This window comes from Acinonyx jubatus, chromosome A1 (genome assembly GCF_027475565.1).
Source record: "Acinonyx jubatus isolate Ajub_Pintada_27869175 chromosome A1, VMU_Ajub_asm_v1.0, whole genome shotgun sequence".
Lineage (NCBI taxonomy): Eukaryota > Metazoa > Chordata > Mammalia > Carnivora > Felidae > Acinonyx > Acinonyx jubatus.
The window spans coordinates 100,770,837-100,797,559 of NC_069380.1; positions in this window are offsets into that span (position 1 = coordinate 100,770,837).

Genomic DNA, 26,723 nt, shown 5'->3' on the forward strand with positions numbered 1-26,723 from the left:
GGAAATGTAGCAATTCCATTCTTCCTTTAATATGAATGTGTTGATCGGGCATTTCCTTGAGGGGAGGACAAGACAGGAAGCCTAGAGTGAACCGTAGAGCATAACTGACACGACCTCCTGCGCCCACTTGTTTCTTCTGCTTCCTGCCCAAGGTTTGCACGGTGGTGGCCGAAATGGACTCAAGTCCTGGATTCTGGTGTGGATTCCCATCTAATCTGTTCCGTCTTCTACAAGATGAGAAGCATCATCACCTCCCAGTGTGAGTCAGTCCAGCCCAACGTGATGGAAGGTAATACTACTACTACTTAGTTAAGTCCACAAAAATATCCCTCTTACTACATTTTCCCTTGGGAATGACTGTATGTTCAGCCCAATACTACGGAACATTCCTTACTGTTGAGGCTGTGTGACAAGCCAGCCCTGTGCCCCCTTACTGGAGCTCTGATGTATCTGCTTTGGTGTCTGACAGGGTAGAGAACTTGCTGGTTATGGCTACACTGTGGTAGGACACAGCTCCTGGCCCACCTGAACCTGGGTGTGCTATTAGCTAGAGACAGATAAGACGACAACACATTCTTTCATTTGAAACAAACTGAAATGGAGAAAAATTCTGATGAAATTCTAGGCACAAAGGAGGAAGCTGGTCTTTTCTCCATCTCGCGGGAATTTCTAAAGTGTATCCAGAATTCAGGGGACCTGAAGGTCCGCTGACTTTGAGCTGGGGTTGTGAACATACGGTGTGCTTCCAGAAAGGCAGTAGTATCTTCTTGATAGAAAGGTTTGTTTACTTTAATACTGCGGTCACTCGTACTGTGGATTTGGGAAAATCATTCTTATGACTATTTGATATAACTAGAAGTGGTTAGCAGGAATTAGGTTTCCTAAAATACTGATTTTCCTTCAGTTAATGAAACATTTATATGCTAACACCTGCATCAAATTAAAGGCTGGCATGTCTTTGTCTATCCAGTGTGGTTCCAGACCACCACCTGGGAGCTTGTTAGAAATGCTGATTCACAGGCCCTCCCCAAACCTACTGGTCAGAATCCATATATTTTTTAAAGGTTTATTTTATTTCGGGGGGGGGGGGGTAGAAGACCTCTTCTGACAGCAGGAAGCCCAATGTGGGGCTTGAACTCAGTAACAGCGAGATTATGACCTGAGCAGAAGTTGGATACTCAACCAACTGAGCCACCCAGGCATCCTAGAATCCAAATTTGAACAAGATGTCTGATGGTGATCTGTCCACTGAAGTTCAAGAACACTGGCCCAGTAGACCTCACCCTCAGTTTGAAAAAGAGATGGAGAAGGCAAGAATTACTTTGGTGCTCTTGTCACGGAGGAATAATGAGAATCAGCAAAGCAGCTTAATTAGCGACTTGCTCACCTGGGTAGACCAGCACTAGCCAAAAGAAATAATGAGAGCTACATGTGTAGTGGAAAATTGACACTCAGCACATTAAATCAGGAAGAGGAAAGCATAAAATTAATAATACATCCAAAATAATACCATCTCAGAAGGGGATCAACATGAAAAAAAATTGAGGTATTCCACATGGTTTTTCATGATAAACCTTATGTGCGTATTACAGTCACAGCAGTTTGTACTAGCCTGATGTCAAGTGCTCAGCAGTCGTATGTGGCCAGTGGCTACCATACGGACAGTGAGGATGTATCGTATCCATCGTACTGCACAGGGTACTGAATTGCCTAGTAAAGGGGACAGAATCAGGCTTCCCAGCCTGCATGCTGGAGATGAACACATGGATAAAATGACAACTAGACATAAAGCATCAGAAGCATAGAATGTTCTGTCAATTGATAGCTACCATTATTAAAAGGAAGGCAATGGGAAATTATAGGATCTATGCATACACACACATTATATCTACATCTATACCTGTAACTATATCTCTATCTATACCTGTATCTATATATCTACAAACACTTTTCCTGAACAATTGGAGAGTAATTCATAGACCCAAGCAGCTGTCTCCCTGAATATATTAGTAGGTATTTCCTGAAAACATTTTCTCACGTAATTTTCACTTCAGGATTCAGTCACGTCCAGTTATTATGCTCCTATGGCTTTCTGAAATCTAGAAAATTTTCTCAGGCTTTTCTTTGGAAAAGAGTAAGTGAAAGAAGCTTGACATTTTTTAGAGAGAGAACAGTTACATTTTGAGGAATACCCCCTAACTTGGTGTTTCCTCATGATTACCTTTGGGTTATCTCTTTGGGAAGGTAAGCCAAATAATTGGTAATGAAGGTACCAGTAAATAGTGGGAATCCAGTACCACCCCAAGGACTGACGGGATCTTCCTGTCCTTGGATCTCTTACAGGTGTTTCCATTGCCTGGACTTAAGAAGAGGAAAAGGGAGGCGATGCAAGTAAGTTAGTCCTGAGCAGTCAGCCTCCTGGACCAGGGAGAACAGAACAATAGCACACAGACTGGATGTTGGTGGCATGCGGGAAAACAGGAAATCACTACCCTACCACGGAAAGAAAGCAGGGTGAGCTCTCCAAGCACAGGGAGCAGAATTTGCCAAAGCACTGCAGTATCAAAGGACAAAAAGTATTGCGGAGCATTGTGGACTGTATGTAGTCAGTGAGGCTAAGAAGCCAGGCGGCTGAGCCCATTTTGTTAAGCATTAGATATCAAACTAAGGACTTGGAAATCGATGCCACGGACAAACATTTTTGAGGGGAGTTACGCGATCCGATTCATGTTTGAGAAAATAGCTATTAGTGGCAAGGGAGGAGAAATGCAAAAGCAGTGAAGTCAGGGGTTTAGTGCAACAGTTGAGGGCAGATGTAAAGAAAAGAGAGAGGGTAGAGAAAAGGAGACAAAGAAGAGGCATTTGGGACATTTAAAACTTAGAGGGAAGGGTCTAAGATGCTTGAGGTTTAATTAATAATTAGTATTATTGATAATGGCAGCTGACAGACAGTGGGTCCCTACTCTCTGACACTAGATTAGAGACCTCATCAATCTCCAGAAGCAGGTGTTATTATCACAGTGGTAATTATAAGAAATGAAAATGTTTCGGTGGATGATAATACCATGAATCCACGTAGAATGTCTGAAGTTGCCAGTGTGGCACAGAACGGATCTTTACCAGGAGACGGATGCAGACTGGTGCTGGGCACTTGGGACACATCACATTGTTGATGAAACAGTTGCAATCACAGTATGTATGACACTGACTAGGATAAATACTGAATAGGAACAAATGCTACCGTGTGTTAAGCAATGTTAAAGAAAATGTCAGAGATGTTAAATGGAAAGAAGAATACCGTATGTCGCCATATTTGGTGTTGGTATAACTGGCCTATCCGAATTTCCTCTCATGATAGTTCTGACTTTCCAGCTGGCCCAGATTCGTAAAGGACACACAGTTTATTATTTGGAAAATAGGATTTCTGGTTCAACATGGTTACAAGATCCTGAACTCACCTCCTCCCAAGGACATGAACCTACAACCACCTAAGGAATAGTTTCCTCTAAAAAAGACCTAAATACTAGCTAAGTAGGCCCTACACGTGAGGCAAAGAAGAAAAAACCCACATAGAAGTAGGTAGGAGACCCTGAGACTACCTGGCTGTGGGAGCCACTATCAGAAGGAAATTCAGTGTCCACAGCTTTTTCCTGAGGAGCTCAGGGTTTTAAATTGCCCATCAAGCACCCCAACTCTTGAGACTAGCACCCAACTTTAAAAACCAATGGGGTTTGGGTACCTGGGTGGCTCAGTTGGTTAAGTGTCCGTCTTCGGCTCAGGTCACCAATGCCCGGTTCCTGACATGGAGCCTTGTGTTGGGTTCTGTGCTCAGAGCCTGGAGCCTGCTTCAGATTCTCCCTCTCTCTGCTCCTCCCGTGTTTGCACTCTATCAATCTCAATTTCTCTAAAAAATAAAGATTAAAAAAAAAACTGATGAAGCTTACATCCGCCAAGTCCCTAAGGCTACAGAAGTAGTTCTTCAAGGGCTCCTGGGCCAGCATTCACCTGCCCCAGGACCTGTGAGGAAAGAGGCTCATGTGCTTATTTTAAAGCACGATTTTCATGCTCTATGGCTGCTTTGATTCTGTAGCACCAGGATCTACCCCCGGGATAACTTTTACATGCATCTGGTACCCCATTTTTTATGTGTGGTGCCTTAATTTTTTGTGGCTCCCAGCCAGGAGGTACCCAGCTCTGCTGGACGGGGCTTTCCTAAGTGCCACAGGACTAAAATAATCAAAGGAAGTTCTTGGCCGGCTATAACCCGTAGGGTACTGCATCAACAGACTGAAACACACCCTTTTCATGGGAAAGAGTCCGATTTATCATGCAGCTTTGGCCTGAGGGTCAGGATTCAGGTTTGGCGCTCATCTATGGATCTACACAGGCATTCTCAGGTACCACAGGCCAGTGGATACCAGCTATCACCGTCCCTTAGCCGGGCTCTGGCTTATGGGTATCTCCCAGAAAACTTCTCGACTTGTCCGGTGCCTCAATTTTTGCAAATTCCACCCAAGGGACACCTCTAGGTGACTAGCAGGGCTTATGCCCCAGAAGACTGTATATAGTTGCATGATTTGGAAGCTGACACTCAGGCAGCAGCTTTTAATCAGCCCCAGGCCAGGAGCTGAGATCCTCCACCTGCAGATAATGACAGGCTGTGGCACATCCTCAACTCCTGATAGTGACTAAAAATAAAATGAGCTGTTTGGAAAATCCCAACGGCTTGAGACCATAAAGAGCTAGAGAAAGATGAGGTTCATCTCCTACCGGAGGCCACTCCTTCAACACTGGGAGAAGTGGCTGTTAAATAGGAGTCACTGAGCTGAAGAACACCAAACTGAAATGAAAATGATCCTAGAGGGATGCCATGCAGATTAAATGAAGCAGAAGAAAAAGTCAGTGAACTAAAAGACAAGGGAGTGGAATTCACCCAATCAGAACAGCCAAAAGGAAAAGAAAAAACAACAAACAAAAGTAAAAACAGCTTAAGGAACTGAAGGAACAACGCAAGCATACCGACACTCAACATTCCCATTGCAGGACTCCCAGAATGAGGAGCGAAAAAGAAAGAGGCAGAAGACTTATCTGAAAAAAGAATGTCTGAAAACACCCCAACTTCAGGAAGGAAAAGGACATCTGATCCAGGAAGCCCAGAGAGTTTCAAATAAGATGAACCCAAAGATAAGGAGGGAATCTTAAAAGTGCCAAGAGAAAAATCTTGTTAAGATCTGTGAACCCACAAAAGACTCTCAGATCTTTGCAGGCCAGAAATGAGGGGCAGGATATCTTACAAGTGCTAAATAAAAAATCTTTCAACCAAGAACACTGTATCAGACAAAGGTGTCATCAGAATTGAAGGACAGAGAGAGTTACCAGATGCTAGGAGTGAGGCAGATGCTAAAGGCCTTCGTTACCACTAAATAAACCTATAAGACATGTTAAAAGGACTTCAACAAGCTTAAAAGAAATGGCACTGATTAGTAACAATGAGACATATTAAAGCATAAATCTTACTATTAAAGGTAAAGAGATAACAAAGGTGGTGGATCATGTATATCATTTTAAAAATCACTTATCAAGCAAGTATCAACATTAGAGGACAAAAGTTGAAAAAATACAGTATGTGGATGGGAGAGAGCAAAATTTGAAGAGTTTAAGAATGCATTTAAACTTAAGTCATTATCAGCTTAAAACAGATTGCACTTCTAATGAGGCTTACATAAAACAACGTACAATCAAGTATACTGTTGTCCCCTTGAACCATATGGGTTGCAAATACACAGATGAATTCATATATGTGTTAATCAACTATGTTAATATTGGTAGCATGTCCAGTCAGCAATTGGCTGTGAGTAGTTAAGGTCTGGGGGAGTCAAAAGCATGGGGTGGGGATCAGTGCCTTTAACCTCTGCCTTGTTGAAGAGTCAATAGCAGATAACCAAAAAAAGGCAAGATAAAGGAATTGATGAGTACCACTGCAGAGAAAGTCATGAAATCACAAAGGAAGAGAACATGAGGAAAAGAAACAGAGAAATACCAGAATTGTCAGAAAACAATCAACAAAATGGCGGTCAGTATATATCTATCCTATGTAAGTGTTAAAATACTAATCCTTCCAATCAAAAGACAGAGGGTGATTTGATATAAAGAACAAGACCCACCTCCATTCTGACTACATGAGACTCCCTTCAGATGTAAGGACACACACAGACTCAAAGAGAACGGATAGAACAAGACATTCAATGCAAATGGAAACTCAAAGGAACATGGAGTAGCTCTATTTTTCAGACAAAAAAACCAAAAAATTTATCCAGTTCTCTCAGTAACTCTATGAGGCAACACTACACCCATTTTACACATAAGGAAACAAAAGCACAAATTTAAGCAACCAGGGAATAAGTGACATTCAAAACTTCATATGTTTCTATAGCTATATGTAAACAAAAATAATGAGAAAATATTTTTAAAGTGAGAAAAAAGGACAATGTAATAGAAGACAAAGGACATTCATAAGGATAAAGGGGTCAGTCCAACAAGAGAAAATATTTATAGACCCCACATAGAAGCAGCTAAATATGTAAAGCAAATATTAACCAAGAAGACAGAAATAGACAATACAATATGTGACTTAAATACCCCTCCCTAACCGATGGATAGATCATCCAGATAGAAAATCAATAAATAGTGTTTGCCGTAATTGACAACATATACAGAACTTTTCATCTGAAAGCAATAAAAAACACATTCTTCTCAAATGCACATATAGCAATCTCCAAGATCGATCTTAGACCCCAAAACAAGTCTTAATAAACTTAAAAAAGGTTGAGAACATATCTTGATCTTCCACCATGATATGAAACTAAAAACCAATGATAGGAAAAAAACCTGGGAAATTCACAAATATGGAGATAGTAAACATCATGCTACTAAACAATGGGTGAATGAAGATATCAAACAAGAAATTAAAAGGTATCATTCACAAATGAAAACAACATATCAAAACGTAAGGGATGCAGAAAAGCAGTTCCAAGAGGGAAGTTCATGGCAAGAAATGCCTACCTTAAGAAACAAAAATCTCAACCTAAATGTATACCTCAAGGAACTAGAAACATAACAAATGAAGTTCAAAGTTAGTAGAAATAAATGAAATAGAGACTAAGAAGAAAATAGAAAAGATCGATGAAACTAAGAGCTGGTTCTTTGAAAAGAAATCTTTAGCTAGACTCATTAAGAAAAAGGAGAAGTCACACATAAATAAAATGAAAACTGAAAAATGACACATTACAACTTATACCACAGAAATATAAAAGACTCCAAGGGGCTGCTAGGAAAAATACACACCCCAAATTGGACAACCTAGAAGAAACGAATTTCTAGACCCATCCAACCTACCACCACCAAGTCATGAAAAAAAAAAAAAAACCTAAGCACACCAATTAATAGAAATAAAATTTATTCAGTAATCAACAACATCCCAACACTACAGGGCTGGGGTATCTTCACTGGTGAATCCTAACAAAGATTCAAAGACTAGTGACACAAATCCTCCTCAAACTCTTCTAAAAAACAGAATGGGGGTACTGATTTTCGGAACCGATTTTACAAAACCAGTCGTATCCTGGTACTAAACCAGACAAGGACATCAAAACCCAAGAACACACAGGCTAATATCCCTCATGAACAGAGATACAGAAATACTGAATAAAATGAACAGTGCTTTGCAAAGATCATGCACTGTGATCAAATGGGATTTATTCCAGTGATGCAAGGATGGTTCAACATCCATAAATCAACCCAAATGATACAGAAAAAGAAACGTACCTCAAAGTAATAGAGGCCATATAGGATGAATCCACAGCTAACATTACACTTAATGGCAAAAGCTGAAATCTTGTTTTCCAAGATCAGGAATAAGACGAGGATGGTTTCTTGCCACTTTTATTCAACACAGTAATTGGGATCCTAACCAGAACAATTAGGCAACAAATGAAAAACATCCAAATTGGAAAGGAGTAAAACTGTCACTATATATCTGCACTGTTAGAACTAACAAAGTTGGTCAAGCTACAGGATACAAAAAGAGAAATGAATAAGCCAATCCCATTTACAATGTCATCAACAAGAATGAAATACCTAAGAATAAATTTAACCAAAGGGGTGAAAGACTTGTACTCTTGAAAACTGTAAGAACTTGATAAAGAAACCAATACATGGAAAGATATGTAGTACTCCTGGATTGTAACAGAAATTATTAAAATGTCCATCCCCCACACAGCAATCTACAGATTCACTACAATTACTGTCAAAATTCTAATGTATAACTGAAAACTATAGAAAGCTTATGAGAAAAAATTGAACACAAAAAAATGGAAAAATATTCCATGTTCCTGGATAGGAAGAACAAATATTGTTAACATGTCAATACTACCCAAAGCAATCTACATATTCAATGCAATTCCTATTAAAATAACACCAGCATTCTTCACAGAGCTAGAACAAACAATCCTAAAATTTGTATGGAACCAGAAAAGACCCTCAATAGCCAAACCAATCTTGAAAAAGAAAACCAAAGCAGGAGGCATCACAATCCCAGACTTCAAGCTATACTACAAAGCTGTAATCATGAAGGCAGTATGGTACTGGCACAAGAACAGACACTCAGGTAAGTGGAACAGAATAGAGAACCCAGAAATGGACCCACAAACATATGGCCAACTAATATTTGACAAAGCAGGAATGAATATCCAATGGAATAAAGACAGTCTCTTCAGCAAGTGGTGCTGGGAAAACTGGAGCAACATTCAGAAGAATGAACCTGGACCACTTTCTTATACCATACACAAAAATAAACTCAAAATGGATGAAAGACCTCAACGTAAGACAGGAAGCCATCAAAATCCTTGAGGAGAAAGCAGGCAAAAACCTCTTTGATCTTGGTCACAACAACTTCTTAACACGTCTCTGGAGGCAGGGGAAACAAAAGCAAACATGAACTATTGGGACCTCATCAAAATAAAAAGCTTCTGCACAGTGAAGGAAACAATCAGAAAAACTAAAAGGCAACCGACAGAATGGGAGAAGATATCTGCAAATGACATTAGTATCCAAAATCTATAAAGAATTTATCAAATTCAATGCTCACAAAATGAATAATCCAGTGAAGAAATGAGCCAAAGACATGAATAGACACTTCTCCAAAGAAGACATCCAGATAGCCAACTGGCACATGAAAAAATGCTCACCATCACTCATCATCAGAGAAATACAAGTCAAAATCACAATGAGATACCACCTCACACCTGTCAGAATGGCTAACATTAACAACTCAGGCCACAACAGATGTTGGTGAGAATGCAGAGAAAGCATCTCTTTTGCACTGCTGGTGGGAATGCAAGCTGGTGGAACCACTCTGGAAAACAGTATGGAGGTTCCTCAAAAAAGTACAAATAGAACTATCCTGCGGCCCAGCAATTGCACTACTAGGTATTTATCCAAGGGACACAGGGATGGTGTTTTGAAGGGGCACATGCACCTCCATGTTGATAGCAGCACTATCCACAATAGCCAAAGTATGGAAAGAGCCCAAATGTCCATCGATGGATGAGTGGATAAAGAAGATGTGTATGTATATACATACACACACACACACACACACACACACACACACACATACATACATATATATACATACACACACACACACACACACACACACAATGGAGTATTACCTGGCAATCAAAAAATGAAATCTTGCCACGTGCAACTACGTGGATGGAACTAGAGGGTATTATGCTAAGTGAAATTAGTCAGGAAAGACAAATATCATATGACTTCACTCATATGAAACTTTAAGAGACAAAACAGATGAACATAAGGGAAGGGAAGCAAAAATAATACAAAAACAGGGAGGGGGACAAAACAGAAGAGACTCTTAAATATGGAGAACAAACAGAGGGTTACTGAAGGGGTTGTGGGAGGGGGGATGGGCTAAATGGGAAAGGGGCACTAAGGAATCTACTCCTGAAATCACTGTTGCACTACATGCTAATTAATTTGGATGTAAATGGAAAACATAAAATTAAAAAAATATTTCCATAAAAAATTCTAACGTATATTTCACAGAAACAGGGAAAACCCTTCTCAACTTTGTATGGAAGTAACAAAGACCCCCCAATACCAAAGCAGTGTGGAGAAAACAAACCTTGAGGCATCACAGTCCCTGATTTTAATCTTTATTACAAAGCTGTATTAATCAAAACAGTATAGTACTGGCATAAAAGCAGACACATAGATCAATGTAAAGAGATCCCAGAAGTAAACCCATACTTACTTGGTTAATTAGGATCAAGAAGTAAAACATACACAATGGGGAACGGACCATCTCTTCAAGAAGGGGTATTGGGCAAACTCATTTAAGACCACTCTCTTAAATCATATACAAAATTAACTCAAAGTGAGTTAAAGACCTAAATTTAAGACCTAAAACCATAAAACTCCTAGAAGAAAACATAGGCAGAAAACTATTTGACAATGGTCTTGGTGATGATTTTTTGGATTTGACACCAAAAGCAAAGGCAACACAAAAACACACAAACGATATGAATGGACATATTGTGAAGATACAGATGGCCAAAAGATTTAAGAAAAGACGCTCACCATCACTAATTACCAGGAAAATGCAAATCAAAACCACAATGAGGTATCACCTCATACCTGTTAGAATGACTATTACCAAAAAGAAATAACAAGTGTTGGCAAGACGTGAAGAAAAGTGAGCAACGTGCACTGTTGGTTGCAGCGTAAATTGTTGTAGCCTCCAGGAGAACAGTATGGTAGTTCCTCGAAAACTTAAAATTAGAGCCACCATTGGCCAATAATTCCACTTTTGTGTATGTATCCACAGAAAATGAAAATACTAATTTGAAAAGATAGAGGCACCCTTATGTTTACTGCAGCATCATTTACACTAGCCAAGATATGGAAACAGACTAAGTATCCACGATGGATGTATGCATAAAGAAAATGTACACACACACACACACACACACAGGAGTAGTATTCAGCCATGAAAACAGAGAAATCTTCCTATTTGTGATAACATAGATGGACCATTGATGGTATTACGCTAAGTGATAGAAGTCAGAGGAAGACAGACACCGTATGATCTCACTGACATGGGAAATCTAAAAATCCCAACAAATACCAAGCTCACCGATACAGAGATCAGGGTGGATAGTGGATGGGCAAAATAGGTACAGGGGCGAAGGTTCAAACTTCCAGTTGTAAAATAAATGAAGTCATGGGGATGTAATGTACAACATGGCGACTATAGTTAATAACACTGTATTGTATATTTGAAAGTTGCTAAGAGGGTAGATCTTAAATGTTCCTGTCACATGGGGAAAAATGTGTAACTACAAATGGTGATGAATGTTAACCAGATTTCTTGTGGGGATCATTTCTCAGTATACTCAAATATTGAATCGTGTTGTACAGGACAAAAACTCTGACTCATTAATGAAGTTATAGCTTGCCTTGAAATGAAGTATACCACGTTTGTTCTTGACTCTCCCATTATTTTGTTATGTAAACTTTCATCAACCACTTAACTTGCGCCTGGGAATAAGTGCTTTTTGCAACCCTCAACAGAGAACACTATTTTCCCATTGGAAAAGGAGTTCAGCAAAATATTTAAATCTTTGAACTACACGGGACAGATTTTTAAAATGTTAGTTTTATATAGTTAAGATTACAGATAGATCTTGATCAAAATCCAAAGGTCTCTTACATTAAATAGATCCCTACATTATTGTTTCTTAATAGCCTGAAATACTTGTATTATATACTTTTCATTTTGAGGAACCAAATGGAAGATATTTTGCCTGTGGACTAGGAACCATTTAAGGAAATATGGAAACCACTAATCTAATGTAATGCTTTCTATTACTTTGGAAACATTTATTTCATCCCTTGGTTACTGGCAGTTCCATTATGGTTTAGAGACAGCAGTGGAAGATTTTATGGTTTATGCTTCATTGGAAGAAAAAACAGTCTTCAGATATCTGACCTCAGATGATTGTGAATCCACTGAAAATGCACTACATATTTTTAGCGATGATACGTCTTTTAACCACAAGAAAGTGTACAAGACCATTGATCCTGGGCGTTTCTTTTAGGATCTATGGTATCTCTTTGTGATTTTTAATATATACTGTATATGGTTATATTGTATATTATATCTCTTATTAACTCTAGTGCCATCACTAATGTTTTAATATATAACCGTATGTGCCTCAAGGGAGCAGTTTGTGTGTTTTACTGGGAAAGAGCACACAAAAAAATCCTCCCTCCTGTTCCCTTCCATTATAAATTAATATCCACTACCAGGGGACCTCTTATGATATAAAATTGTCATCCTGTGAGTGGTATGGATGAAATTACCAGGGAGGGAGGCTGAACAGCGGCCAGAGTATGAATAAGACGGCACCTAGTCTGCTCCACGTGGGATCCCTGGCATCTTCTAGTAATTTATGATAAATAATTTACATCGCTAATGTCAAGGTTTAATCATCTGCATTATATTTTCAGTCACCGTCTTCTCGTCATGTGAGCGCCTTTTCTGTACTGCAAAGGACTGTCCCATGGAGTCATTTTGCCAGCTCCAGAGTATTCCGCAAATGCTGCAAGAGAAGGTGTTAGCCTGCAAGGGCACCTGGAAGATCAGTGCTTTTAAGTGACATCGGCGCCCGTACTGCTTTTCAGTTCGGCAGCAAAGGAGTTACAGGAGAAGCAGGCTGATCCCTAATGACAGTCCTGTGTATTGTAGTGTGATGGTTGCCTGGCAACTCTACCTATAGAAACGCAATACTGGACTTGTATCTGGATTAATCCCCTCTTGTCAAGTTCTGTAGGTCTTTAATATATTAAGCTCCAAAAACACTCAAGAGCAAAAAAGGTTTGCTCGTTTGATGATGCTTTGCAAGTGCAGAAGGCTGCTGGCGGTCCACAAATAAGGGGTAGGCGGTGGTCTGAACAGGTCTGGAAAGTATGTGACTCTCTTCTTCAATGAGTTGGAGCCTCACCTGACTTACATCCCTTACTTGTACCTCTTCCAAGGACAGATCTCTGCACGACAAGAACACTTAGTGACTGTCATTAACGGGTTAGCTTCCGCACTGGATAGGGGCTGGGGTAAAATGTGAGGAAGACCAGACCCCCGATCTTTTCATCGGGGGTGCAGAGCGGGTCAGCTAGCACCCGTGGAGGGGGATAGTCTCACCTGTCAGCTCAGGGCACACAGCCAGCTTTCCACTGACGTCTGTCCTTTTTTCACACGCTTTGAGAGGTAACAGCCCATGGTGGACTATGCCCAAAGCCCAGCCCACTGCTTGGGGCTCCCATCTAAGCTGCCCTCGCTCACCCATTCTCAAGAGGGTGCCACAGAGGAGCTTCCCACCCTGGCTTTGTGGTCCCTCGAGCTTCATCTCTCTCTGTTTCATGCCTCAGCTTTACTTTCAGAGTCTTTCCAGCTTTGGACTTCAGTACAACTCACCTTCACCCCATCCTTGATCCTCCCCTCTATTTAAATCAGGTCTGCACAGAAAAGCTGTGAGGTAAGATTGGCTAAAAGCCTGGCTTACTAATGAGAAAGCTTTCCTTAGGAGTAGGGGAGTATCTCAAAATTCTAGAAATGGACAGGGTCACGAGGCAAAATATATTAAATTGTGTTTTTCATGCACAGGTTAAGAACCTATACTGCTAATGACACGAAGGACACTTATCATTCATTTCAGCTGGTCCAGAGGGTGATCTCTGGTCATTAATGTTCAACAGAGACATTATTTTAGTTGGCCGAGGCAGTCGAAAAGTAGTCCCCGCTTTGATCTTTGTTATAATCAGATGAACGAAAAGCCTTTTTAGCGGCCACTGAAACACTCGTGACTTCCACCAGTTGATTTTATCCTAAATCAGTACATCTGGCCACAAGGAACAAAGGGGTGAGGGAACAGAGCTGAGGTAAAATTATCCATCTCCCCTACCTCTGTCACTTGCTGAGACAGCACAACATTCTCTGACACAGCTCATCAAGAAAGGGCACATTCATTAGATGTGTTCCTGAACCCACTGGCATTCAGTAGGGGAAGGTGTAGGAGCGTGTAATGGAATAAAGGCACCTGACAGGAATGAGACCTTATACGATTGTCAGAGAAGCTAGGGAAGTAAGGATGAAGAAGAGAGAAAGGAAGGACCAGAGAACGTCACCAGCGCCTTTCCAGAAGCACTGGGGCAGGTGGACAAGTCAGAGCTTGCAGGGGAATTTGAGAAGCAGGCATGTCCAGCTTCCCAGTAGGGAGAGGAAGCACCATAAGGGGAAGGTGAGGAAGAGCCGAAAGAAAGTTACCATCTGTGGCGCCAACTGCTTGTGGGGTATTCAGCCAAACGTGTGGTGGGGAGCCTGGGGCTGCTATGGGTCAGCAGTACTGCCACTCATGAGGAAGGGCTGGACCCAAAGCTGAGGACAATGAGGACAAGCTAGTTCCATTCACCACAGGCAGCAGCAGAGAGTAATGGCTGCCGCCTCATTTGTGTCTCTCCGACTCCTAACAATTCTTAGCCAGGGATCATACAGGGAAAAGGATTCAGAGAGAGACAGGGAGATGTGAAGTTGCCTGCTTTTAAGACAGTGGCCATCAAAGAGGAAAAGGATGACAAAGTTCTGGAAGATTAAACATTAATAGCAAGAGAAAATAAAAATGAGGTTTTTACAAATGCCACGTTTATAGGATGTAAACCCTCAATGGGACAGCTCTGGGAGTGAAGGGTTCTGGGAGGGGAGGGGGAAATGAGAAAGGCTTGCAGAGTGGGAGGGACACAATACAATGAACACTGCCTTCATGGTCAGTCAGTCTTGGAAATCAAGGGAGCATAGGTGACTTCAGGAGTTCAAGTAACCAAACCATTTAATTCTGCAGAAGGAAAAAAACAAAAAACAAAACAAAACCTTAAGGACTAAAATCAGAGTAACTCAGGAAAGAAAAGTAGTTCAAAGATTACACAATGAGAAAATGAAGGACACAGGAATAGAATACCTATTGGAATCTTTTCAGAAATTTGTAACCACAACTATGCCTGAAAGTGGCCATTTCTTGTGGTAGGAATAATCTTTTTCCAAAAGGTGTCTTTAAATGATTAATGTGTCAGGTTCTGGGTTAACACACAGAATTAAACTGTAATACTGAATCAGCATACAGTTTTTTTGGACTGGAACATAATTCGCATCATAATTCTCATTTCAAAAAATCCTGTAGTTTCAATTGCCAATTCTGGAAAACAAATAAGCTCCAGAAATGACCAAGGAGAATAAAATAGGTCAAGGGTTACAAGGAAATCCAAGGCCATGGTGTGGGTCATGCTTTGAGAGTAACTGTTCCTTTCTTTCAATTGTATTTCCTTTAGAACCCTCATAACTCTTGTCTTGAATTTCTCCCCTCATTTAAATTTTCTGTTCCTTGTGTAAAGCTTGGATCATTTCCAGAATAGATCATTCCATTGACTAGTATTCTCTATCAGCAGACAGGACAAATGCTCTACTTTTCTTTAGCATAGCTGCATTTGGTTTGTAGTTTAAATCCACATACAGCCTAGTGTTATGGGCTGAACTGTGTGCCCCATCCGATTTGCATGTTTAAGTCCTAGCCCCCAGTCTCTCAGCATATGACTGACAGTATTGGAGACAGGGTCTTTAAAAAGGCAATTAAATTATAATGAGGTCATTAGAGTCTACTCTAATCCAGTATGATCATAAGAAGAGATTAGGTGTCTTATAAGGTGTCCTTATAAGAAGAGATTAGGACACAGACACGTACATGACAGCCATCTATAAGCTAAGAAGAGAGGTCTCCGAGGAAACCAATCTTTTGGACACCGTGATCTTGGATTTCTATCCTTCAGAAATATGAGAAAATATACGTTGGTGGTTTAAACCACCTGTTAGGGCAGCCCTAGAAAAGTAATACAACTATTTTCAAACTGGAAGCAATGATTATACTAAAATTACTTAGAATCCCTCCATTCTATCATTGGACATAAAACAAATGGATGCAAGGCTAAAGGTTCTATCACATTTGTCCTCAAAAGAAAAACACCACCACAGAGAGGATATGGTGATAGCTGAACTCCATTCGGGAGCTGAGATCACTATCAGAATCAGGGTGGTTTAATAAAACTTAGAGCCAAAGTTTTGTGTTTAGAACTCCTCCCTCGGCCACTTAATTCTATCTGTGCGATAAACTATCACAACTAGTTTCTTCGCTTACCAAATATGAGTAAGAATCATCTGATAGGGTTCCAGTTCCAGGCGGTAAGATGGGAAGATCCTGAACTTACCTTCCTCCATGGGAAACTAGGGAGATAACTCCCTGCCAAACTAGCCAGCCAACTCCTATACAATGGGTGAATGCAAAAACCCACACTGAGGCAGGTAGGAGACACTAACACAATCATATCATAAACCCTACCCGTGGCCTGCAGTCCACAGTTGGGAGGGAGGTCAAAACCCCGAGCTTCTACTTGAGGAGCAAAGGGTGTGAATCCTACATTGGGCACCATAACTTTTAAGACTTGCACCCGAGAAGTGATCGCCTGAAACAGTGAACTTTGATTGTTAGAGGGCTTTTGTCTTGGAGACCCACGAGAGTGCAGCAAACTGAGAAGCGACTCTTTTTTTTTTTTTAATTTTTTTTCCTAATATTTACCTATTTTTGACACAGAGAGAGAGAGCATGAGCAGGGGAGGGGCAGAGACAGAGGGAGACACAGAATCCCAAGCAGACTCCAGGCTCGGAGCTGTTAGCACAGAGCCCGACGTGGGGCTTGAACTCGTCAACTGCAAGGCATGACCTGAGCCAAAGTCAGACACTCAACCGACCGAGCCACTCAGGTGCCCTGAGAAGCAGTTCTTAAAGGACTCATGCATGGACTCACTGGCCTGAGAGCACAGCACAGAGGTAGCAGACCAAAAAATGCCCACTTTTTGCGACAGAGGCTTATTTGCTTGTCTTACAGCATTCACGTAAGGGGCAGGCATCTGCTTACCACATATCTAGAGGCCTCCAGAAATAGGCTCTGGGGATAGAGTCCAGGGGCCACCTTATTTGCACTGTCCCTCTGCCTCACTCTGGGTCACCAGTATTTCCCTGAAAGGTGCTTCCTTGTCGGGCACCCTGATTTTTGCAGCTCCAGCCCAGGGAACACTGACAGGTGTCCCCTGCACAGCTGGCCAATGGGTCTGATGCTCAAGAACCCGCCAGGATGGTAACAAATGGAGAAAGAGTTAAGTGGCTACCATTCCCATCACACAGCAAAGGGCAGCAAACTGAAATGCTGTCTTTCCTTGAAAGAGATCTTATTTGCTGTAGCCAGCAAGGCTGGCTTCTAAATAAACCCACATCTGAAGGCATACTATACTCCTCTTCAGTGACCCTAGAGGGTAGGCATTATCTTCCTGTCCTTTGTCCACCATGCTTCAGAGTTCCAGTGTCTCCCAATGGTGGGGGGGGGGGGGCTCACCCAGGCCTGATAGCCTGGCTTTTATGTCTGGTGCTCTAGTTGTTGTGCCTGCTGCCCAGGGAAATGGCCCCTAGTCAGCTGGCTCTAGAGCTCAGCAGGGCTTACAGTCACGGGTCTCATGGGAACATAACAAACAAAGTTCAGGGTTGGCCACCGCCTCCAGGGCAGGGCACCAATAACAGATTAAAACACACTCCCAGTCTTTCTGTGGAAGAGGCCTAACTGCTGCTTCTGAAGCTTTGGCCTAAGGAGCAGGATTCTGGTTTGGAACTTATCCAGGAGCCTACTAAGATGCTCTCTGGGGACGGAGGCCAGTGAACGCCATCTTGATGTCACCGTCTGTTTTGCTTTAGGTCCCTAGCTAGAGACATATTGGCACCCCAATATGTGCACCTGCCATTTGGGGATACTTTTAGATTGCCAGATTCTAATGGCCAGTGGGGGTTATGCCTGCAGTTCCACAAGACTATATATATTTACATTCTTTAAAAGCTGCTGTCGAGGGTGTAGTTTTCAATCAGGCGTTAACTGAGATCCTCCCCTTTGGGACACTGATAAGTTGTGGCACACCTTCAACTACGGAGGGCCATGAAAAATAAAATTGGCTCCTTGGACAACCCCAAAGGATTGACAACCAAGAGCTAGGGCAGGGTTGACCAATGAGGTTCATTTCCTACATGAGGCCACTATCTCAAGACTATGAGTAGTGGCTCTTTTCTAGTACATCAAAACAAGGAACGTCAAACCCAATGACGTCACGGGACTGTGTTTCAAATGAAAGAACAAAGTAAAACCTCAGAAAGAAATCTTAAGGAAATAAAGATAAGCCATTTACCTGATGAAGAGTTCAAAATATTGTTCCTTAAAATAATGTTCCTAGAGTAGCTTGCTGAACTTGGGTTAATGGTAGATCATTGAAAACCGAGAATTTCAAACATGAAACAGAAAATATAAGAAACCACCAGATACAAGTCAATGAGCTGAAGAATAAAATAACTGAACTGAAAAATACACCAGCGGGCTTTAACAGTAGACTAGATGAAGCAGAACAGATCAGTGAACTCAAAGAAAGGGCGGTCGAAGTCACCCAATTAGGGCAGCAGAAAGAAAACAAAACAAAAAAGATGAAGACAGCGTAAGCATCAGCAGTCACATAATAAAGGTCACAGATGGAGAAGAGAAAGAGAAAGGAGCAGGAAACTTATTTGAAGAAATAATGGCTGACAACTTCCTTAACCTCGAGAAGGAAAAGACATCCAGATCCAAGAAGTCCAGAGAGTTTCAAATAATATGGACACTTAGAGACCCACATCAAGACACAAGATAAATAAAGTCTACAAAAGTAAAGACAAGGAGAGACTCTTAAAAGCAGCAAGGGAAAATTTACTTGTAATGTGTAGGGGACCCCCCAGAAAACTACTAGCAGACTTTTGGCAGAAACTTTGCAGGAGAGGAGGGAATGTGGTATATTCAAAGTGCTAAAAGAAAAGAAATTTTCACCAAGAATATTCTACCTGGCAAATCTGTCATTCAGAATTAAAGGAGAGATACCGAATTTACCAGACAAGCAAAAGCTAAAGCTATACATCTACAAGAACTGTTAAGGAGACTTCTTTAAGCTGAAATGAAAGGGTGTCAATTAATAAAGGGAAAACATATGAGAGGATACATCGCATGGGTACAGCTAATTTTTATAAGTATTATATAAAAATATATTTTAAAAAATACATTAAAGTTGAGAATAATCTAATAGTGTAACAGTGATGAGCTCGTCACTTCTAAAACTAGGACAAAGGTTAAAAGACGGAAGTAGTAAAATAACCACAACTATATTAATTTTGACAAGGGATACATACACAAGATAAGATGTAAATGGTGATATCAAAACATAAATTACTGGGTGTAAAGAAGCAGCACTTTAGAATGAGTTCAAAATCAGTTGTTAACATACAATAGACTATATGAATACAAGTTGCTTTATGTCAGTCTCATGGTAATGACAACAAAAAATGGGTAGATACACAAAATAAAGAGAGAAATATCTAAACATACCACTGAAGAAAACCAGTGAACCACAAAGGAATAGGGCAAGAAGAAAGGAATAGAATAACTACAAGCCACCCGGAAAATAATGAACAAAATGGCAATAAGTACATACCTATCATACTTAAAGGCAAATGGACTAATTTTTTTATCCAAAGAGTGGATAGGTTTTTAAAAGCCATCTATATGCTGCCTACAAAAGACTCATTTCTAAAGAAAGACTGAAAGTAAAAGGATGGTAAAAGATATTATATACAAAAGGAAAACAAAGAAACTTAGCTACACTTGGACAAAATAGACTTTAGGAATATAAGAGACAAAAACTGTGAAAGACAAAAATCTCTATTTCATAATGGCAAAGGGGACAATCAAAAAAGAAAATACAATACTTGTAATATTTATGCCTCTAGCATAAATAGGATGCTAGATTTAGGAGCAACTAAATATATAAAACAAGTATTAACAGACCTAAAGGAAGAAACAGATAGCAATAACAACATAGTAGAGAATTTTAATACCTTACCTTCACCACTGAAAACACATCCAGACAGAAAAAGAGTAAGGAAACACTTGCCTTAAATGAAACATTAGACTAAGTGGACTTAAGACATATAGACAAAACATTCCACCCCTAAATAACAGAATAAGAATTTCTCTCAAAAGCACAGGAAAATTCCCCAGAACAGATATGTTAGGCCACAAAACAAGTGTCAATAAATTTAAGAATAATGAACCCATGCCAAGGATCTTTTCCAAATACAATGATATGAGACTAAAATCAAATTACAAGAAGAAAACTGGTAAAATCTCAAATAGGCTGAGCAAGACAACATGCTCTGAAAAATGAATGGATCAAAATCAGCAATTAAAAGAGAAATAAAAAAAATAACTTGACACAAATGAGATATACATATACGAAAACACAAAATGAAATGCAGCAAAAGCGGAAGAGGGAAGTTCATAGCAATAAATGCTTTAAATTCTTTAAGACACGAATAATCTCAATCTAACTTACACCTCAAGGAACTAGAAAAAAAAGAACAAACATAACCCAAAGTTAGTAGGAGGAAGAAAATAACAAAGATCACAACAGAAATAAATGAAAGAGACGGGGTGCCTGGGTGGCTCAGCTGGTTAAATGTCCGACTTCAGCTCAGGTCATGATCTCATGATTCATGAGTTCAAGCCCTGCTTCAAGCTCTGTACTGACAGCTCAGAGCCTGGAGCCTGCTTCAGATTCTGTGTTTCCCTCTCTCTCTGCTCCTCCCCCATTCATGCTCTGTCTCTCTGTCTCTGAAAAGTAAATAAAAGTTTTAAAAAAATTAAAAAGAAAGAAATGTATAGGATCAGATAATAAATTCTACCAAAGAGGGAGGAATTAATAACCACCTATTGAAATTCTTCCAAAAAAAAAAAACAAGAATGAAGGGGCAATCTGAAATTCATTTTATCAGGCCAGCATTACCCTGACCAAAACCAGACAAGAACACAAGAAAGAAAATTATAAAGTCAATATCCCCAATGAACATATATGCAAAACTCCTCAATAAAATATTAGCAGAGTTTAACAACATTAAAAGGATCACAAACCACAATTCAATGGGATTTAATCCAGGGATGCAAGGATGGTAAACATCTGCAAATCAATCTGTGGGATACAACAACAAAATGAAGGGTTAAAATTATATGATCATCACAACGTATGCAGAAGAAACATTTGACAGAATTCAACTTCCATTCCTGGTGAAAATTTGCAAAAAATTGGATACAGAAGGAAGGTACCACAACATAATAAAGATGATAATATGACAAACACACAGGTAATATCATACTCAACGGTGAAAACTTTTCTTCTGAGATTAGAAACAAGACAAGGATGCCCCCTCTGACCACTCCTACTCAACGTAGTACTAGAAGTTCTAGCCAGAACAATCAGGCAAGAAAAAAAGAAAAAAAAATGTATCCAAATCAGAAAAAGAAGGGAAACGGTTTTCAGATGGCATGATATAGAAAACCCTAAGGACCCCACCAAAAAACCATTACAACTAATAAATGAGTTAGTAAAGTTGCAGGATACAAAACCAACATACAAAAATCCGTTGTGTTTCCATACACTAGCAATGAACTTTCAGAAAAAGAAATAAAGAAAACAATCCCATTTTCACAGGTATCAAAAACAATAAAATACCTGGGAATAAATTTAACCAAACAAGTGCACGATCTGTACACTCAAAACTAGAAAACACTGATTAAAGAAACCGAAGAAAAGAGAAACAAATGGGAAGATATCTCATGTTCATGGGCTGGAAAAAATTAATATTCTTAAATGTCCATACCACAGAAAACCATCTATAGCATTAATGCAATCCCTATGGAAATTCCATGGCAACTCTTAGGGAACTGGAAAAAAATACTACCAGAATTTGTAGAGAAGTACAAACCCCCAAAGAGCCAAAGCAACCCCAAGAAAGTAAAACATGGCTGGAGGCATTATACTTCCTGATTTCAAACTCTATTACAAAGATGTTTTAATATTACGGTACTAGCGTTATGAATAGACACATAAGCCAGTGGATCAGTACTGAGAGTCAAGATATAAACTCTCACATATGGTCAACTAATATTCAACAAAGGAGCCCAGACACTGAAGGAGAAAAGAAAATCTCTGCAATAAATGGTGCTGGGAGAACCATTTGACTGGGAGAACCATTGACACTTCTCACAAATATTGAGATTCAACAAGAATGAAATGTAAAATCTCAAACTATAAAATTCCTAGAAGAAAACAGGGAAAAACCTTTCGGACATTGCTCTTGGTGATGAGTTTTTGGATTTGACACCAAAAGCAAAGGCAACAAAAGCAAAATAAACAAGTGGGACAACATCAAACTAAAAAAGAATTGTTTACAATAAAGGAAACCATCAACAAAATGAAAAGGCAGCCTACTGAATGGGAGAAAATATGTGGAAACTGTATACCTCAAAAGGGATTAATATTCACAATATATAAAGAACACATGTAACTCAACAGCAAAGAATCTCAAAGAATCCATTAAAAAAAAACTGAGGGTAGTTGGGGGGGGTGTAAAGTGGGTGATGGGCATTGAGGAGGGCACCTGTTGGGATAAGCATTGGGTATTGTATGGAAACCAATTTGACAACACATTTCATATTAAAAAAAATAACAGGCAGAGGATCTGAATAGACATTTTGCCAAAAATGACAGAGAGGTGTTGAACATGGACAGGAAAAGATGATCAACATCACTAATCATCAAGAAATCACAAATAAAAACGGCCATGAGATGTCATCTCATACCCCTTAGAAAGACTGTTACCGAAATGACAAGAAATACGAACGAGAATGATATGGAGAAAAGGGAATCGTGTGCACTGCTGGCTGGAGTATAAAAAGTTGTTGCCTCTGGAAAAACAGTATGGCAGTTCACCAAAAAATTAAAATTAGGAACACCATATGATTCAACAATTCCCCTTCTGTGTATTTATTTGAAAGACAAAAACAGTAACTTAAAAAGATATATGTATTTCTCCCACTACCGTGTTCAGTGCAGCATCTTTACAATAGCCAAGATAGAGTAGCAAGTGAAGTGTCCACTAATGGATGAATGGGTAAAGAAAATGTGTCAGAGATACACAGTGGAATATTATTCAGTCACAAAAGTGAAACAAATCTTGCCATTTGTGACAATGTAATCTTGGGGATATTATGGTAAGTGAAATGAATAGACAAAGACAAATACCATACGATCTCACTTACATGTAGAAACTAAAAAACAAAATAAAAAAAAGAAAGAAAGAAAGAAAATGAGGTCAGAGATACAGAGAACATATAGCTGGCTATCAGAGGGGTGGGTGAAATGGCTGACGAGAGTCAAAAGGTACAACCTTCTGGTTGTAAAATAAAGAACTCATTCCAGGGAAGCAAGAATGGTTCCTTACTTACAAATCAATCAGCATGATAGAGACATTAACAAAGTGAAGGATAAAAATCATATGATCATCTCAACAGGTACAGAAAAAGTAGTTGACAAAATTCACCATCTATTCATGATACAAACTCAACAAAGCAGGTTTAAAGAGAACATACTTCAACATAATAAAAAGCATGTATGACACACCCACAGTGAACATCATACTCAATGGTGAAAAACTGAGAACTTTTCCTCTAACATCAAGAGCAAGACAAGGATGTCTAGTCTCACCACTTTGACTGAAAATGGTACTGAAAGTCCTTGCCCCTGCAATCAGACAGGGAAAAGAAATAAAAAGCATCCAAACTGGCAAAGAAGAAGGGAAACCATCACTATTTGACATGATACTATACATAGAAGACCCCAAAGATTCCACCAAAAACCTATTACAAGTAATAAATGAATTCAGTAAGGTCACAGGATACAAAATTAATATACGGAAATCTGCTGCACCTCTGCATGCTAATAATAAAGTAGGAAAAAGCAAACGATTCCATTTATAACTGAACCAAAAAGAATAAAATACCTAGGAATACACTTAACTAAGGAGGTGAAAGACTACTACTCTGAAAACAAGAAAAGACCAATGAGAGAAACTGAAGATGGCACAAACAAATGGAAAGATATACCGTGTCACGAATTGGAAGAATACTGTTAAAATGTGCACACTACCCAAAGCAATGTACATATTCAATTATCAAAAAGAAAAACAAAGCTGGCCATATTACAAGCTTAGATTTCAAGATACACGACAAAGCTATAATAATTGAAACAGCTATAATAACTGAATACTTGTACTCGTACAAAAACAGACACCTAGATCAATGAAATAGAATAGAGAGCCCAGAAATAAACCTGCACTGTACCGTCAATTTATGATACAGAAGGCAAAAAATATAGGGTGGGGGGAGGAGACAATAAATGCTGCTGGGTAAAAGGACTGCTACATGCCAAAAAATCAAACTGGACCACTTTCTTTCACCATATGCAAAAATAAATTCAACATGGACTGAAGACCTAAATATGAGACTTAAACTCACAAAACCCCTAGAAGAAAGCCTATACAATGTCTTGTATATCATTGGCTGTAACAACGTTTTTCTAGGTATGTCTTCTTAGGCAAAGGAAACAAAAGCAAAAATAAACTATTGGGACCACACCAAAATACAAAGCTTTTGCATGGCGAAGGAAACCATCAACAAAATGAAAGACAAGCCTCTGAATGTGAACAGATTGGCAAAAAATATATTCAATAAGGGGCTGATATCCAAAATCTACAGAGAACTCATACAACTCAACACCAAAACACAAATATGATTAAACAATTAGAACAATTAAAAATGATGAGAGGACCTGAACAGACATTTTTCCAAAGAAAACAATACAGATGGCCAACAGACTCATGAAAAGATGCTCCACATTACTCATCATCAGGGAAATGGAAATCAAAACCACAATGAGATCTCACATCACACCTGTCAGAATGGCTAGTACGAAGAAGACAAGGCATAATAAGTGTTGATGAGGACGTGGAAACAAAGGAACCCTCTTCCCAGGTGGGAATGTAAATTGGTGTAATCACAATGGAAAACAATATGGAGGTTCCTCAAAAAATCATAAATAGAAATACCATATGGTCCAGTAATGCCACTGCTGGGTATCTACCCAAAGAAAATGAATACCCTAATTCAAAAAAATACATGTATGTCTATGTTTATTGCTGCATTATTTACAACAGTGAAATTATGGAAGCAACCCAAGTGTCCATCCTGATGAATGGATAAAAAGGAGTGATGTATACACACACACACACACACACACACACACACACACTGGAATATTACTCATCCATAACAAAGAAGGAAATCTTGCCATTTACAACAATATGGATGGACCTAGAGGGTATTATGCCAACTGAAATAATTCAGAATGAGAAAGAAAAATACAGTATTTCACACATATGTGGAATGTAAACAACAAATGAACAAACAAATGTGTTTTACACGCAAACACTATAAATACAGAGAACAAACGGATGGTTTCAATAGGGGAGGGGAATATATGGAAAGGACAAAATGGATAAAGGGAGGTAAGGCATACAAGGCTTCCAGTTATGGAAAGAGGAACTGGTGGGGAAGAAATGTACAACACAGGGAATACAGTCAACGGTATTGCACTAATGCTGTATGGTCACAGATGGCACCTATAGTTGTCGTGAACAAAGCATAATACAGAGTTGTCAAATGTTGTGCACCTCCAACGACTTTAACAATGTGTTAACTATTCTCCAAAAAGAAGTAAAAGAGTAAATTTAAGAGTAAAAAGTGAAACGGGATGTAATAAACAGCACATTGTTTACAATGAAACTGCACTGCATATCTGCAAGTTGCTCAGAGAGTAAATCTTACAAGTTTTCATCACACACAAAAAATGTGTAACTATGTGAAGTGACAGATGTTAACGAGATTTACTGTGGTAACCATTTTGCAATATATACAAATACGGAACCATGATGTCATAAACCTGACAGTGTTATAACGTTGTATGTCAGTCATATGTAAATTAAAAAAAATTATAGGGGTGCCTGGGTGGCTCGGTTGCTTAAGTATCCAACTTTGGCTCAGGTCATGATTTTGCGGTTCATGAGTTCGAGCCGCATCAAGCTCTGTGCTGACAGCTCAGAGCCTGGAGCCTGCTTTGGATTGTGTGTGTGTGTCTCTCTCTCTGTTCCTCCCTTGTTCACACTCCGTCTCTCCCTCTCTTTCCTTTTTTTTTTTTTTTTTAATTTTTTTTTAACGTTTATTTTTGAGACAGAGAGAGACAGAGCATGAACAGGGGAGGAGCAGAGAGAGAGGGAGACACAGAATCGGAAACAGGCTCCAGGCTCTGAGCTGTCAGCACAGAGCCCGATGCAGGGCTTGAACTCACGGGCCGTGAGATCATGACCTGAGCCGAAGTCGGACGCTTAACCGACCAAGCCACCCAGGCGCCCCTCCCTCTCTTTCAAAAATGAATACACATTAGAAAAATTTAAAAAAAAGGATTATAAAAAAAGATGCATCTGAGAGAACACAAGTGAAGGAATGTTAATGACAAGCACTTTGTAAACTGTAAAACAC